This window comes from Pygoscelis adeliae, unplaced genomic scaffold (genome assembly GCF_000699105.1).
Source record: "Pygoscelis adeliae isolate BGI_AS28 unplaced genomic scaffold, ASM69910v1 Scaffold26, whole genome shotgun sequence".
NCBI lineage: Eukaryota > Metazoa > Chordata > Aves > Sphenisciformes > Spheniscidae > Pygoscelis > Pygoscelis adeliae.
Window position 1 is genome coordinate 2,161,606 of NW_008825104.1, and position 389 is coordinate 2,161,994.

Sequence of the window (389 nt, forward strand, 5' to 3'; positions counted from 1 at the left end):
GAGTAGCTTCGCTCTCTTTACCCCGCTCTGTGTGCTGGCGTAGTAGGAGCCACAAAAAAAAAACCAAAAAAAACAAACCAACATGCAGCTTCATAAACGTGTATTCTGGGAGGACAACAATGTTATCCAGACCCTGGGCTGCGCCTGCTGGTTGTCACCGCTACCACCACTGTGCCTGGGCTTCAGAGGCCTTTCGAAGGTGCTCCCTCACCCAGAGAACAAAACGGGGGCACGTGGAAAGGAGGTGTATGGCAGAGGGCTCCCCAGTGTAGTCCCTGTCTGGGCTCCCAGCCTGCTGTGCCAACATTGGTGGAGGTTTCGCTCAGTTTACAGCTCTGTTAGACCCCTCAGAGACATAACGATCCCCCCTGCATGGTGGTCTGCACACC